This window comes from Acinonyx jubatus, chromosome E4, assembly GCF_027475565.1.
Source record: "Acinonyx jubatus isolate Ajub_Pintada_27869175 chromosome E4, VMU_Ajub_asm_v1.0, whole genome shotgun sequence".
NCBI classification, from domain to species: Eukaryota; Metazoa; Chordata; class Mammalia; order Carnivora; family Felidae; genus Acinonyx; species Acinonyx jubatus.
In genome coordinates, this window is record NC_069395.1 from 57,719,808 (window position 1) to 57,726,040 (window position 6,233).

Below are 6,233 nucleotides of genomic sequence, written 5' to 3' on the forward strand. Positions count from 1 at the left end.
TCCTTTCCGCTTACCCCGCCCTTTCGATTTTTGCTTCCGGGACCAGTCGCCAATGTTGCGTGACCCACGTCTTACGTCACGATGCACCGGAAAACAGAATAGGGGAGAAAACGCTGAGGGGCGGGGCTTCGGCGGCAGTGGGTGTGGTCAGGGACGCACCGCCCGCGTCCCTGGACGCATTGGATCGTCATCCGATACTTGCTGGTACCTCCGGGAGTACTTAAGGGAATGCCGGAGGTGGAGAAAGCGAGTTCTACAAGGCCTTTCCGGACCTCGCAAAGCAGTGTGATTACCTTGCATTTTCGCGAATCGTTGTGCAAAGGAGAGGCCCCTATATTCTTCTGTTGAGGCCACAAAGCAGAAATCCTTGTAATTCAGGAGGTCCTGCACCAAGCGTTACATGATTTAGAAGTGGACACGTAACTACTGTTAACTAAGACAGACTCCTGTCAAAAATTTCATCCTTCGGACAGGTCAAGGCTTTCCTGGTCCAGGCCCCTGATATGGTGGAAGTAATACCGGAGAGACCGGTGCTAAATCCACTTCTGCAGTGCTGTTTTGTGCATCCTTGGGCAAATCACTTAACTAATGATTTGGGGTTCAGTTGCCACAAACCGGCATGGCTTGGTGTTAGGACATTTCCCAAATCTGTCTTTCTGGTCTCATTTCCAGAAACTCCCTCTTAGCCCTACCCATCTGCACTCAGCCTTACTTCTAAGCCCTTATTCTTGCTGTTCTCTTAAACCTATTAAGCGTATTCAGACCTATCCCGTTTCGGACTCAACCTGGCACCTTTTAAAAATATAGATTCTCCAGCCCCTGGGCCTCACCCTAGCCAAGGAATGATTTGCCTTGATCAGATACGTCTTCAAAAGGCTTTTCCTAAACCTTGAAGCTGGATTTACTTACTTCTTTCTCTGGGCCAACATGTTTATTTAAAGCAACTTCAGTGTCCACTCATCCAAATGATTGTCAAAATGTAAGCACCTGCTATTTGCCAACTATTCGTTTTATTACAAAAATAGCACTCTCACCCTGTCTTACAACAGAGCTTGACAATGGAATTCCTAGACATGATTTCAGGGATACAAGGCAGGACTGCCTTCCCCTTGAAATGTATGTTATCTATCTATCTATCTATCTATCTATCTATCCAATTTCATCTAAAATTTCAAATACTCCTAGATAGGGCAATGGGCCACTGATTTGCTTAATCAGTCATTAACATCTTAGTCTAAATGATTTTATCATAGCATTTTCTGTGAGCTGGCCTTGACAGAGAAGTACCAGGCCACACTATCCAGACCTGAGTCAGTGCTTTCCCACCTACCCTTCCAAAACATTTGTCCTCCTCCCAGATTTTCCTAGGCAAGATATGATGAAGACTGCACATTAGAAGGAGTTTTTAACTTAAATTTCAAATCTAACATTTCAGCCCGTTGTCTCTATGGCCTCCAATTCAGCAACTTATTAGAGTTTTTAAGACTAAAATTCTTGAGAGTACAAAGAAACAAATCTTTAAAGGTACAATTTAAAGCACTCACACATTAGAGGAGTGCCTAGATTGCTTAACTGGTTAAGCATTAGACTCTCGGTTTCAGCTCAGGTCATAATCTCACGGTTCATGAGTTCAAGCCCCCGGTTGGGCTCTGTGCTGACAGCGCGGAGCCTGCTTGGGATTCTCTCTCTCTTGCTCTCTCTGCCCCTGTCCTACTCATGCTTTCTCTCTCTCTTTCTCAAAATAAATAAATAAACTTAAAGAAAGATAAAGCACTCACACATTAGAAAGAGAGATATTTAGGCATCAACTGGGTACTGTCCGTCCCCATTCAAGTATTATCATGCAAAAACTATCTGCTTTATAAAGCTGGTTCTAGGGAAGGCATAATACCTGGGACTTGATTCTTCAGCTAGTTTGGACAAAGGATGTTTGGACCGCAAAATCAAGCCATCTACCACACAAGTTTGTCAAGATTCAATTCTGAGAACAACCAAGGGTTATTATAGAAATTTGCTCATTACACAGGCTTTTTGGGGCACTGAACTGTGGTGACAGAATCTGTTTTAGGCCTAAGGACACAGCAGGAAATAAGACAGGCAAGATCCCTTTCGTCTTAGAGCTTTCATGATAATGGAGAAGACAGGTAATAAATAAGTAAACAAATATGATTTATAATTTCATAAATGGATAAGTTCTGTGCAGAACATTAAGCAACTTAGGTAGAAACAGTTAAGTTGTGTGTGTGTGTGTGTGTGTGTGTGTGTGTGTGTGTGTGTTTGGGGACAGAGAGCAGACTGTACAGATGGAGTGATCGGACGAGCCCATTACTGGGAGTATCTAGGAGATGAGTCAAAAAATGTGGGCATGGGCCAAATTGAGAAGGAACTTGAATGTCATGCTAAAGAACCTGGGACTTTTTCCAATGGGTGATTAGGGGCCACTGCCTCCGTGAGATAGTGTGATGGCCTAAACTTGTGTCTTCAAAGTGAGATCCATGCACACATATCATCATACTGCAAAATGCATTGGAGGGGAGGAAGAAAATATTAATACTTCTATTTATATTTATCTCTCGCCTTTTTTAGTTCTGTTTTTGTGCATGTTTCATAATGTATATAATATATCACATATTCATGTGTATTTTATTTGCAAACAAATATTGGGATGTGTGCTCGATTTTTTACAGATATTAATGTCAAGTGATCAAATGACCTTGTGGACCATCGACCTACTTGAAGGCAGTAGTCGAGGGGTTAGAGAGGTGAGGACAGATATGGGAGAGGGCTAGGTGACCGGTTGGATGTTAGAGAAGCATCCGGTCTGTGGCCTGGATATCACAACACCGATATCAGGGTGCCTGTCAACTGACCTGTGTATTCTGCAATGACAAAGAAAGACAGGGACCCCCCATGAGAAAAGACATGATCATATAAAAAGAGAGGAAAAGGAGTTTTCTGAGGAAGAGCCTGTGGAAACGAAGTCCGACTTGCTTTGTTCCCCCATATGTGAAATTCCAGATGATGCACATGGGCACAGAATGCTAAGATCTGTGTGAGGCGGGGGCATTTCTAGAAGAAAGATCATGGTCATTAAACAGTAGATATTGTTCAAGTATGTATATGGCATCAGTTATAATTTGATTTAACTGTCTCTTCTATTTCAGAGTGATTCCCTTCTGCTCTGCAAGAGAGCATGCAGAAAGATGAACCTTCAAACTGCAAACAGTTTGGCCACGTTGCCCATCTACAAGGCTGCCCAGCTTCTCCTTCGTTCTAGGGGTTCAGGGTCTGTGAACTGACTCCGATCTGGGAATTAGGGAGCAGCTGTGGCTTCCATGGCGATCCCAGTTTGTATGTTTTACTATACTCGGGGTTGTGTTGGTAGTACACGTCAAGGGGAACCTTAAGGTATCGCTCATCTATTTCTGGCCTCGGGACCCACTGTCAGTTACCCCTGCATTCCCAAGATCTCTGTGGGTCAACCCGTTCTGATGATCACTCTGTCTTTGCTGCCTATTATAGTCACCGTACTCACCTTGCCTCTGGCCGGTTAAGTACCGCTGTTTGGTTTTTGCCATCTTGGACATCGCTACATCCTCACGGAAATCATGGAGTCCACTCTTAATGGCACATCTCCTATCTCCATCCCTGCCTTGCAGAAGTCAGCCAACGAAACACCTCTCAAGGATGGCGGTGCCCCTTTCGTCAGTGTATTTCTGGGTAAAGGGCATGGACTCTAGTCCTCTCGGGCCATAATTAGGAGGCGGATGAGCAGGTGACGTGAGCGAAATCCATGCCAACGTGCTTGTCCCCTACGTCTTTGCGTTACTTCTACGTTAAACGAAAGAAACTCGGGATCTCTAGTTCTGGCATCACGGGTCATGGTTGCGATCAAGTTGCAGTGAGCCTACTGAACGAACGAGTCCCAGCTGCTCACACTAGCACATCGAATCCACAGAGCAACGCATTCGGCTCTCTGTAAAATGACATTCCTCCTTCGCTGGACCAGCATCCTCAGCATGGAAATACAGATTTCCTGGAATCTTGCTACTGGTTTCCTGGAATCTTGCCAACGTAAGTTACCAAATTATTGCGATTCGTTTGCTGTTTACAAGTTCTAGATGTGACTTTGCGTCTTGCCCTCTGGATGCCCTGACAGTGAACATAGCTAAGGATCCAGAAGCCACGAGAAGGGGTAGGTGTTGGGCACAGAGAGAACTGGCACCCTCTTGCAAGGTGTCTGCCTCAAAGGAGGTCATCCTAGAGCCTTGAAGCAAACCAGGACCACCTTAAAAACAGGGAGGGGGCTAGCGATTGAGGGAACAGGGTATTTAAAGTTTTCTCAAATCTCACTGCCTCAGCTCTAAACGTCCCACTCGGGGGTCAAATATATGTGCCAAAGTCCCCAAAGAGGCCTGGGAGCTACGGGCACCTGGGTGGCTCGGTCATGTAAGCATCTGACTTTAGCTCAGGTCACGATCTCATGGGGTGTGAGTTTGAGCCCCATGTTGGGCTGTCTGCTGGAGCCTGCTTCAGATCCTCTGTCTCTCTCTCTCTCTCTCTGCACCACTCTCTCTCTCTCTCAACAATAAATAAACATTAAAAAAAAAAAGAGGCTTGCAGGTCGGCTACCTGCAAGGCCATCACTATGGCTCATTTTGTGCTATTTTAGCTTCATAGCTCTAACAGGCCAGAGATACTTATAACAGGTGACCATAGACCTGAATTTCTTGCTTACAGTGCACGAGGCCAAGGATTTAAGCTCTATATTCTATTCCTGTTTAATGTTCCCCCTGAAATTTCCAACATGCGTACTTCCCAAAGCCTATTACTTTATATGACTACCCTCCTCTCAGACAACATAAGGATCTTGGCGTGCTTTCATCCTGACCACTCATCTCACTTTATGTATATTATTTTCCTCCTGTGCTTTAAAAAAAAAAAAATCCATTCTCTGGCTCCCTGTTTTCACTAGCTGCCTAAACTGATTTTTTTTTTTTCAAAAACCGTCAAAAGGAATTGTACTTGTATCAAAAGCAAACAGAGGAGGTGGCGGTCGGGACCCTTTGGTCCCTTCCGACGTGGGCAAGGAAAAGAAAAGTTCTTATAAAAGGTGGAGATGGGGCGCCTGGGTGGCTCGGTCAGTTGGGCGTCCGACTCCGGCTCAGGTCACGATCTCGCGGTCTGTGAGTTCGAGCCCCACGTCAGGCTCTGTGCTGACGGCTCAGAGCCTGGAGCCTGCTTCGGATTCTGTGTCTCCCTCTCTCTCTGCCTTCCACCGTTCACGCTCTCTCTCTCTCAAAAATAAACATTAAAAAAAGAAAGGTGGAGAGGAGCAGCAGACATGTGAGATGTTTTGTAAGCCCCTGCAGCAGAGAGAGCAGCTCACAGTGGGTTAGCCTAGGGCCTGGAAGCATCTCCTGACTTAAATGCCTGTAGAGAATATTAAACACAAAGCATATTCCCTAAGGGAGCATCTTAGTCACGTTACTCTTGGTTGACAGTAACAGAAACCCTCTTCAAACTAGCTTTAGCAAAGTAGTCTATTCTACGTGTTTAAGAAGCTTCCTGGTAGACATCTTGATAGCCGTTTCTTGGTTCACGTTTTAAATTTCCAGATGGGAGAATCTGACTGGCTCAGCTCGAGTCCCATGTTCAGCATAGCCCAGTCAGCATGACTAAATGGGGCCACGTTAGTACAAGCCTCTCGACTTGGGAGACAATGGTTCTCAGAGATAGATATACACCCCCCACCCCCCACCCCCCACCCCCAGCGTTTGTAACAGTGGGCTTTGGGCTGATTAGGGGAGAAACAGAAGGGTTTTTAAGTACGTGTTATAATTAGTAAAGGCAAGCCCCACTGGGGACGGAAAATATTGGCAGAATGGGATATGAACAAAGAAGTTGCAAGAGAAGTTATGAAATTGTACCTCTACGTACTTTACAGTTTTCTGTGACCCAACACAGACCCAATGTCTCATCAACACTTTGGCAAGGTTTGGGGACCCGCAAAAGGATGGAATAAAGGTGTGCACCAGGTTATTCCGAAAGTCAACATTAAAACTATGTAGGCTCACCAAATTTGCAAAACAGGGGGGGTATCTACTTATAGGTCAGTCTTCTAGTCTTCAATAGTTACTGCTATAACCCGATATACGCCCATTTGGATTAGGAGAAACCCAATGGATGAGAATGAACACTCCTCCTTAGGCCTCTGAGGCATTTCTTTGAAT

General features: G+C 45.2%; 1 long non-coding RNA gene across 1 annotated transcript; it reads left to right on the top strand.

Annotated features, from left to right (window-relative positions):
• The first annotated feature begins 1 nt into the window (after nucleotide 1).
• Nucleotides 2-5,267, top strand: LOC128312960 (uncharacterized). Its single transcript, XR_008292999.1, has 3 exons — nucleotides 2-2,144; nucleotides 3,165-4,074; nucleotides 5,017-5,267. It is a non-coding gene; the product is annotated as an uncharacterized LOC128312960 (long non-coding RNA).
• The last annotated feature ends 966 nt before the right edge of the window (nucleotides 5,268-6,233 follow it).